The 10,013-nt window shown below is 40.1% G+C and overlaps 1 pseudogene; it reads right to left on the reverse strand.

Moving 5' to 3' along the window:
* Positions 1–2,013: 2,013 nt before the first annotated feature.
* Positions 2,014–9,691, reverse strand: LOC122435572 (annotated as a pseudogene).
* Positions 9,692–10,013: the final 322 nt, after the last annotated feature.

Genomic DNA, 10,013 nt, shown 5'->3' on the forward strand with positions numbered 1-10,013 from the left:
AACTTTCTTGCTTTTTTGGTGATCCAGCATATGTTGGCAATTTGATCTCTGGTTCCTTTGCCTTTTCTAAAACCAGCTTGAACATCTGGAAGTTCACTGTTCACATATTGCTGAAGCCTGGCTTGGAGAATTTTAAGCATTACTTTACTAGTGTGTGAGATGAGTGCAATTGTGTGATAATTTGAGCATTCTTTGGCATTGCCTTTCTTTGGGATTGGAATGAAAACTGACATTTTCCAGTCCTGTGGCCGCTGTGTTTTCCAAATTTGCTGGCATAGTGAGTGCAGCACTTTCACAGGCATAATCTTTCAGGATTTGAAGTAGCTTAACTGGAATTCCATCACCTCCACTAGCCTTGTTCATAGTGATGCTTCGTAAGCCCCACTTGGCTTCACATTCCAGGATGTCTGGCTGTAGGTGAGTGATCACACCGTTGTGATTATCTGGGTCGTGAAGATCTTTTTTGTACAGTTCTTCCGTGTATTCTTGCCACCTCTTCTTAATATCTTCTGCTTTTGTTAGGTCCCTACCATTTCTGTCTTTTGTCAAGCTCTATATAGTCAGCAAAAACAAGACCAGGAGCTGACTGTGGCTCAGATCATGAACTCCTTATTGCCAAATTCAGACTGAAATTGAGGAAAGTGGAGAAAACCTCTAGACCATTCAAGTATGACCTAAATCAAATCCCTTATACAGTGGAAGTGAGAAATAGATTTAAGGGACTAGATCTGATAGACAGAGTGCCTGATGAACTATGGACAGAGGTTCGTGTCATTGTACAGGAAACAGGAATCAAGACCATCCCCAAGAAAAAGAAATGCAAAAAAGCAAAATGGCTGTCTGAGGTGGCCTTACAAATAGCTGTGAAAAGAAGGGAAGTGAAAAGCAAAGGAGAAAAGGAAAGATATAACCATTTCAATACAGAGTTCCAAAGAATAGCAAGGAGGGATAAGCAAGCTTTCCTCAATGATCAATGCAAAGAAATAGAGGAAAATAATAGAATAGGAAAGACTAGAGATCTCTTCAAGAAAATTAGAGATACCAAGGGAACATTTCTTGCAAAGATGGGCTCAATAAAGAAGGCATTTATAGGATATACTGAATACTAATTATATACCTCATAAAGTCAAAGGCAGCTACTACAATTCTAAAGAAAGTATTTCTTCATTCGGAGGCTGCCCAGAGTTTGAACTACATCATAGTTTCTACATCTTTTCTGATTTGGAGTAGTTTCCCAAAAAAGGTCATATTATTGGAAAACAAAATTTATGCTTATGCCAAACAAGATCTGGCATTTTATAGATACATTTGGGTACAGCAAGAATCCTTGCTCTTTACCCTGGGTGACCACAGAGAAATCAAGAGGCCATGATTAGTGGTGTTGAGAGGAAGAAGCATACTTAAAACTCACATAATCTGGAGACAAGCAGAAACAGAGGTGGACTTGGTTGTGGTTTTCAGCCACCATTTGTTCCAGAAACACATTTCATTTAAATAAGGGAAGTTTGATCCAGTATTGCAATGTTAATGGCTACTAGTCTGTCAAACATTTTTTTTTTTTTTTGTAAAGATGTTTTCCTGGCTAGCAATAAGTTAAGAAGCTGGCCTCCAATTCTGATCAAATTTCTCACCATTAGTCAAAAACAAAACAAATAAACAAAAAACCTCCCCCAAACAAACAATAAACAAAAACACCCCACACAAGCCAATAGAAGTTAGCAATTGCACAATTAAAGTTGAATGAAAATTATGCTATGTACACACTGGTATACCCATCATTGAAATAATTCTGAGATTGTGATACACTTCTGTTGAAACATTTCCTCTGTTTTATGCCAATTTTTATTAAAGGAAAACTGATACGTAATTTTCTTCTTTATAGACATGAAAAGGGAACAAGAAGACAAAGATGAGAGAAACAGATGCTACCCGAATAGCAGCGGTGCCATTTGCTTGTTTTGGTCTTTGTACAAGCAACTCCTACACCATGGGGGAAATTCAGTTTCCACCAGACTACACAGTTTTCCTTGCAGTCAAGACTCACACAGTGGACCCCACTCTTTTTCATGACACTGCAATAACATAGACTGCTATTGTCAGGGGGGCTTTCAAAGCCTCTATAATTATACTTCATTAAGAGATCCATACCATTCTTATCCAAGGGTTGGACTGCCTTTTCAATATCATTAGCTTTAAATGAGAGGAACACCTTCAAGACAATGCTGCCTGCTGGATCCTTCACTGCCTGACTCTTGGTGTTGATGTGGTTGTGGGGAGTGGGTTTCAGAACTGCCTGTGAGGAAGCTGTCATTTTTCTTTGCTGCAGGAAGGAATCTACCTCGCCCTGGTTGGGCTTGGCCTGCCCATTACCCCTGTCTTCCTCATCTGGGAACTTCTTCTCATCATGCTCATCCAAGTCCACCTATTGGAAGCAAGCTGAGGACACTGTTCTTTGACATCCCCCATCCGGACCAGTGGTGAAGGCCTCCTCTCGATTCTGCCTCTACCTTAGCAAGCCCAGCCCAGCTGGAATCCTCAGATTTGGGCCTCCCTGTTTGTAGACTTCTTGATGATGTCCATTCTGACAGGCATGAGATGATTCCTTACTGCGGTTTTGATTTGCATTTCTCTAGTAATGAGTGATATTGAGAATCTTTTCATGTGTTTATTAGCCATCTGTATGTCTTTGGAGAAAAGTCTGTTTAGGTCTTTTGACCACTTTTTGATTGGGTTGTTTGTTTTTCTGGTATTGAACTTCATGAGCTGCTGTATATTTTGGAGATTAATCCTTTGTCAGTTGTTTCATTTGCTATTACTTTCTCCCATTCTGAGGGTTGTATTTTTACCTTGATTAGAGTTTCCTTCATTGTGCTAAAGCTTCTAAGTTTAATTAGATCCCATTTGTTTATTTTTGTTTTTATTTCCATTACTCTGGGAGGTGGGTCATAGAGGATCTTGCTGTGATTTATGTCAGAGAGTGTTCTGTCTGTTTTCCTCTAAGAGTTTTATAGTTTCTGGTCTTACATGTAAGTCTTTAATCCATTTTGAGTTTATTTTTGTGGATGGTGTTAGAAAGTGTTCTAGTTTCATTCTTTTACATGTAGTTGACCAGTTTTCCCAGCACCACTTGTTGAAGGGACTGTCTTTTCTCCATTGTATATTTTTGTCTCCTTTGTCAAAGATAAGGTGTCCATAGGTGTGTGGATTTATCTCTGGACATTCTATTTTGTTCAATTGATCTATATTTCTGCCTTTGTGCCAGTACCATACTGCCTTGATAATTATAGCTTTGTACTGTAGTCTGAAGTCAGGCAGGTTGATTCCTCCAGTTCCATTCTTCTTTCTCAAGATTGCTTTGGCTATTTGGGGTCTTCTGTGTGCTGGGCATCTTTAACAGAATTATAAATCCTGGGTGTGAGGGGGAGCCACGGGGCAGTTGTGAGCAGAGGAGCAATATGAACTAACTTTTGTTTTAACATTATAATTTTGGATCCTGGGTTGAGAACTGATTTTAAGGGCTGACTGTAGGAACCAACTATTGAGAACTGATTGTAAGGGCTGACTGTAAGAACAAACTATAAGTAAGATCAAGAAGGAGGCTATTTCAGTTTTATGGGAAGAAAAGTAATGGTAGCTTAGACAAGGGGAATGGAGGTGAAGACAAGTGGTCAAGTTCAGAATATGTTTTGGAACAAGCCAACAGACTTTGATAATAGATTGGATATGATAGGTGAGGGAGATGGAAAAGTTGAAGATGATCCCCAGGTTTTGGATTTGCATGATTTGCAAAAAGTTGTGTTCAATATGGAGCCATAGTCTGAGCTAGAGTCCACTGGGTAAGCATAGGTTTTGGGGAAAGCCATTCACACTGGGGGAACCCAGAGAAGATTCCCCTACAGGGAAAAATGTTCAGTTTCTTGTTTCTTTATTTTTTCTTGCCTATCTGCAACAAGCTTCAAAAGAAGTTCTTACATTCTACATCAAATTCCACTACCAGAGAGTCTCTCCTTCATGTTGATGCATAGTATTTTTTGGCCTTTGTTAATAGTACCAATTATACCTGAGAAATCACATCTACTCCTATGACTTCAATTACCATTATTATTCTGAAGACTTTCAATGGTCTATCTATAGCTCTGCACAATTCTCTGAGCTCCAGACCCACATGGCCAACCTTCTACTGGATATCTTCCCCTGGACATCTTACATGCAACACAACCCTGCTATGGACCAAACCAAAATCTTCATATTGCACCCTGTACATCTGTTCCTCTGCCCCAGTATTCCATAGGCACATGTGTCCTACTGGATACCCAGAGTTCCCAGACCAAAAAAACAAAAAACAAAAAACATGTAAGTCATCTTTGATTGAGATGAGTCCCCACATCTCACCCAACACTGAGTCCCACAGAAACTATCATCTTCTGCACAATATAGAGTGGTGGCTAAGATTGGGTTCTAATGCTGGCTTTTCTTGGCTTATATCCTGGCTCTGCAACTTACTAGTCACTTAAATTTTCTGTGCCTCAGTGCTTTCACCTGAAAAGTGGCAATGATAACAGTACTTATATCTACTTTATAAGGTTATGAATTAATTAACATAGAGCACTTAGAACAGTTCCTTCTCACATAGGAAGTATTTAATGCCTGTTGGCTATCTATGATAATGGCTATTACAATGCTTTCTCAAATATCCCTCCTGACTATGACTGCCATAGTATAGTCCTCCTTCTTGCCTGAATCACAAGATACTCCTAACTTCACTGAATTTGAACTTAATATACGTACCATGACCCAAGTTTATTAAATATGATTCCTATCCTCTGGAGTCTGGAGAAGCAGGATAGCCTATATGTTCTCTGTTCAACATGGTAGCCACTGGCTTCAAGTGGCTATTAAACTTTAACTTTAGATTTATTAATATAAAGTTAATAAATATTAAAATAAATATATTTTAATATAACATCAAAAATTAAATTTCTTCTGCTCAATGTTATGTGGCAGCCTGGATGGGAGGGGAGTTTGGGGGAGAATGGATACATGTGTATGTATGGCTGAGTCCCTTTGCCATTCACTCAAAGCTATTACAACATTGTTAACTGGCTCTGTGTGTTAGATGCTCAGTTGTATCCGACTCTTTGTGACTCCATGGACTGTAATCCTCTAGGCTCCTCTGTCCATGGAATTCTCCAAGCAAGAATATTTCAGTGAGTTGCCATTCCCTTTCCCAGGGGGTCTTCCTGGTCCAGGGATCGAACCTCGGTCTCCTACATTGCAGGCAGATTCTTTATCTTCTGAGCCACCAGGGAAACTGCTATACCCCAATACAAAATTTTTTTTAAAAAATTAAATTAAAAAAAATTCCTTAGTAAGAGTAAAAACATTTTAAGTGCTCATCAACTTGAAGTTAGGTTACTTGAAGTCAAGTGCTCATCAACTTGAAGTCAGGTTACTTGAAGTCAAGTGCTCATCAACTTGAAGTCAGGTAATAGGCTACTATTTACATCCTGGACCTGTCATTTCTAGCACTGTAACCTTGGGCAAATCATACAACCTATCAGAGCCTATCTTTTCATCTATTAAATGGGTCTAATAATATTAGCAACTACCTTAAAGGGTTGTTGTAAGGATGAAATGAGTTGATACTTATACAGTGTTCATAATAATGCTTGATAAAGTTATTATTGTAGTTTAGCAGTAGTGATACTACACACACACACACACACACACACATAAATACACACATCATCTCAGAGTAAAGAAGTATTACAGTTGATGAATCTTAAGGGCTAAGGGTTTAGTCTAGCAGTTGGTGCTGTATAAATTCAGCATGGTGCACTGGAACCATTGTTAAGCTAAGATTCTGGAGAATCCAAGTTTTAGTTCTAGTAGTGGTTTTCACCATGATTATAGAATTTGCTGTCGATATAACCTTGGGCACATTTTTTTCCCCCTCACTGGCCTCAGTGGGGTGATTGGAAAGCTCTAGGTGGTATCTCTGCTCTACAAGTTGAAGCAGGCTTAAAGAGAAAGGATCCTGTCTCAGATGGCATAAAGAAGCTAAGATAGATTAAAAATAAATTGGTACATCTGCCATCAGCAGATGAACAGATAAGGAATTTGTGGTACATATACACAATGGAATATTACTCAGCTATTAAAAAGAACACATTTGAGTCAGTTCTAATGAGGTGAATGAAACTGGAGCATATTATACAGAGTGAAGTAAGTCAGAAAGAGAAACACCAATATAGTATATTAACATATATATATGGAATTTAGAGAGATGGTAACGATGATCCTATATGCAAGGCAGCAAAAGAGACATAGATGTAAAAACAGACTTTTGGACTATGTGGGAGAAGGCAAGGGTGGGATGATTTGAGAGAATAGCATTGAAACATGTATGTTATCATATGTAAAATAGATGACAAGTGCAAGTTCAATGCATGAAGCTGGGCACTCAAAGCCAGTGCTCTGGGACAACCCAGAGGGATGAGGAAGGGAGGGAGGTGGGAGGGGGGTTCAGGATAGGGGACACACGTGCACTGGTGGCTGATTCATGTTGATGTATGGCAAAAACCACCACAATATTGCAAAGTAATTATACTCCAATTAAAATAAATTTAAAAAACTTGGTATATCTGAGGGATAGTAATTAAAATCACCATTTATCAAGTGTTAACTCTGCACTGGACACATATATACCATACATTATTTCATTTAATTCTCAGAACAGCCCCGTGCATTAGTTTGCATCTTCATTCAGCTAATGAAGAAACTGAGGCTAGAGAAGCAAGGGTTTGGAAAAGCAAAGCCACTGTTCACTTTCAAATAGCCAGTGGTGAGTGATAAGGTAAACATTCAAACTCAGGTCTTCCTGGCACCAAGACCACATTCTGAACCACTCTGTCATACTGCCTAGGAGCTTGAAGCAAGTGATGGGGGCTGGGGAGGTGGGACAGAGTCACTTCAGTATAACGCATGGGAGAGGAAAAGAAGGGAAATAGAGATCAGTTAAAAGACTGTTGCATTACTGATTGACTCTTCTTTATTTCTTCTCTGTGTGTGTGTGTGTTTTAGTCATGTCTGGCTCTTTGCAACTCCATGGACTGTATAGACTTTAGCCTGCCAGACTTCTCTGTCCATGGAATTCTCCAGGCAAGAATACTGGAGTGGGCTGCCATTTCCTTCTCCAGGGGATCTTCCTGACCCAGGGATCAAATCCAGGTCTCCTGCATTCTAGGAAGATTCTTTACTATCTGAGCCACCAAGGAATTTCTTCTATGTCCTTGTTAAACATTTCTTGCATTTTCTCAATCCTTGTCTCTAGTCTATTTATCTGTGATTCCATTTTGTTTTCAAGATTTTGGATCATTTTTACTATCATTATTCTGAATTCTTTTTCAGGTAGACTCCCTATCTCCTCTGGAGAGGGCGTGGAGAAAAGGGAACCCTCTTACACTGTTGGTGGGAATGCAAACAAGTACAGCCACTATGGAGAACAGTGTGGAGATTCCTTAAAAACACTGGAAATAGAACTGCTGTATGAAATAACAATCCCACTGCTGGGCATACACCCCTAGGAAATCAGAATTGAAAGAGATACATGTACCCTAATATTAATTGCAGCACTGTTTGCAATAGCCAGGACATGGAAGCAATCTAGATGTCCATCAGCAGATAAATGGATAATGAAGCTGTGGTACATATACACAATGGAATATTATTCAGTTATAAAGAAGAATACATTAGAGTCAGTTTTAATAAGGTGGATGAAACTGAAGTAAGTAAGTGAAGTAAGTATGTATGTAAAGTAAGCGAAGTAAGTATGCCCACTCCATATACAGAGTGAAATAAGTCAGAAAGAGAAACACCAATACAGTATATTAATGCATATATATGGAATTCAAAAAGACATTAATGACGACCCTATACACAAAACAGAAAAAGAGACACAAATGTAAAGAACGGACTTTTGGACTCTGGGAGAAAGCAAGTGTGGGATGATTTGAGAGAATAGCATTGGAACATGTATATTACCATATGTAAAATAGATGACCAATGCAAGATCGATGTATGATATATGGCACTCAAAGCCAGTGCTCTGGGACAACCAGAGAGATGGGGTGGGGATGGAGGTGGGAGGGGGGTTCAGAATGGGGGGGCACATGTACACCTGTGGCTGATTCATGTCTATATATGGTAAAAACCATCACAATATTGTAAAGTAATTAGCCTCCAATTATCTAATTAAAATAAATAAATTAATTAAAAAATACTGCTGCATGCAGGTGCGAAGTGATAGGGGACCTGAACTGGTGGAAAAACCCAAGGGATGAAAAAACAAAACACATGGAGGAAATCCTACTGCCACTATATCACTCTATCATCAATTGTTGAGGGTAAGAACTGTCTTTTCCATCTTTGTATCTCATATAGACACACACACAGCAAAGCACAACACTTAGCACACAAATTTGCTGTCGATTAGATGGATTCAATTCAGTTGAATTCATAAGACATGGTGATTGATTTGATCTAAGAAGAAGACCAAGATGGTTCCAGGTTTATAACTTAAGTCCTAGGAAGAATTCTGAAGTATTTCTCTGTGGAGTAGCAGAGCACTCAGAGCATATATTCTAACTACCTTGCTTCCCTTCCTAAGGTCTGTCCTTGGCAGGGCCCCAGCTAGAGTAATGCTCGCCTTCTCTCCCAATCATCTAGCCCTCTGAGCTGGGAAGGAGGCTGTTTCTTCTGAGGTCCTCCCTTCCGCTTTTCCTGGCCTGGGCAGTGAGTCCCTCTTCATAGTATTTGAATCAGAGGAAACAGATAGACTGAGGAAGTGAAGAAAAAACAGGCTGCCTGGGCTCTACAAGCCAATGTAAACACTCAGTGGTTTCCTGTTGTTGCAGCCCAAAGCGTCCCATGACATCATTCCTGTCCTTTCCAGAACACACTGGCTTGGCCCAGTCTGCCAATCTGCCCAGGGCTGAGTGGCAGTCGCCCCCCTTCCCCACAAGGATTATATCCTCCGGAACTGGAGAATTTCTCTGGGCCAATCATTCCCCACCTGCCCAGCCAGTCATTTAGGTCTTTCTAGCCCTATAAGGTTTTGGAGGCTACAGGCCGGACATGCTGCCCCACTTCCCAGAGGCCCAGTGGCTTTTGGGTTGGAGTAAGATTTCCTAAACTGGAAAAGTTATTTTACTTCTTTTAATGGAGACTTGGAGTCAGGAGAAGGGGGAAGGGTGTAACACACAGACTGTGACACAGGCCCTAACTGTTTCCTCCCCTTTCTACTTCACCAAAGGGCATACCAGTTTCTGTTCTCAGTGTTGGTCACAAATTCCTAGGAATAGAATTGTAAAGGCCCATTTAAGACCTCATAGTCTAATCTTTCCATGGTAAAGATGAGAGCACTAAGGCCCAGAGAGGGACAAGGAACCGGTCCCAGTCACATCATTGGTCAGTGCAGCATAAGCCATTCCCTCCAGAGATCTGAACCTGAGCTATCTCAATCCTGAGCAGCATAATATGATTACAAGAGCTCTTAACAGGAAATTCAGAAACCAGGGCTCAAGTTCTCATTCCTTTATGAGAGCTTAGATAAATTTCATTTTATTTTTCTTTGAGCCTTGGCTTATTTCAATTCAAGGCAACACAAACCTATTGACAACCTACTCGGCATGGTGGAACTGATGACTCCTGGGGATGAGAACAAAGCATGATGATAAGACTCCCCATTTCACAGGCTAAAATGAAAAGAAAATGAAGTGGATGATCTAAACTCTAAGTGACCTAAAGCCTGTGGACTCTGTCCTTCTGTCTTGAGGCATAATCAAACCATAATCAGGGGTCTGGAGTCCTTCAGGGCTGCAGCCCCCTCCTCACTTCATTCAAGGCATCAGAGTGCTGTCATTGAGCTGGAGTTCCATTTGCAAAAAAATCTCCCAGTTATGGCCTCATTTAGCTGGATATATTTGCATAGATAGGTGGTAAGGCCCTAAATT

The sequence above is a fragment of the Cervus canadensis genome, chromosome X (genome assembly GCF_019320065.1).
Source record: "Cervus canadensis isolate Bull #8, Minnesota chromosome X, ASM1932006v1, whole genome shotgun sequence".
NCBI lineage: Eukaryota > Metazoa > Chordata > Mammalia > Artiodactyla > Cervidae > Cervus > Cervus canadensis.